Raw genomic sequence first — 427 nt, 5'->3', positions numbered from 1 at the left:
GAGAGAGAGAGAGAGTGTGTGTGTGTGTATGAGAGAGAGAGAGAGCGTGTGTGTCTGTGTCTGTGTCTGTGTGTATGAGAGAGAGAGAGAGAGAGAGAATGCCCCAAATACCTAACCATCAGAGAATCACTACTATCCCAAAATAAACAAAATATTTCCCCAATTTATCATTTGTAGCCCAACCGAAAAACTTTGTTTCATTCTCGGTGAAAAAGCCAAATGTGCAAATATTGCTGCAAAATATGTAGCATCGTGCCATGACCTGAGGAACAAACACAATCCAGAAACACACAGCCACAGACACACTCTCACAGGCCAGAACTGTAATACTGTTACTCATGTACATAATGTTACATTTCTCTGTCCAGCAGTTGCTACAGGAAAATCATTATTATTATAATTTATTTTTATTCTATTTATTTCCCTA

The 427-nt window shown here is 38.6% G+C and overlaps 1 protein-coding gene across 1 annotated transcript in view; it reads left to right on the top strand.

The window, feature by feature from the left end:
* The window catches only part of LOC107727395 (high affinity cAMP-specific and IBMX-insensitive 3',5'-cyclic phosphodiesterase 8B-like), a 22252-nt gene that overhangs the window by 21041 nt on the left and 784 nt on the right, over window positions 1–427 (top strand). The window lies entirely within an intron of this gene.

The sequence above is a fragment of the Sinocyclocheilus rhinocerous genome, unplaced genomic scaffold (assembly GCF_001515625.1).
Source record: "Sinocyclocheilus rhinocerous isolate Xijiao unplaced genomic scaffold, SAMN03320098_v1.1 scaffold4111, whole genome shotgun sequence".
NCBI lineage: Eukaryota > Metazoa > Chordata > Actinopteri > Cypriniformes > Cyprinidae > Sinocyclocheilus > Sinocyclocheilus rhinocerous.
The sequence above is the reverse complement of the archived record's forward strand: the minus strand, read 5'-3'. Positions and strand labels throughout refer to the sequence as shown.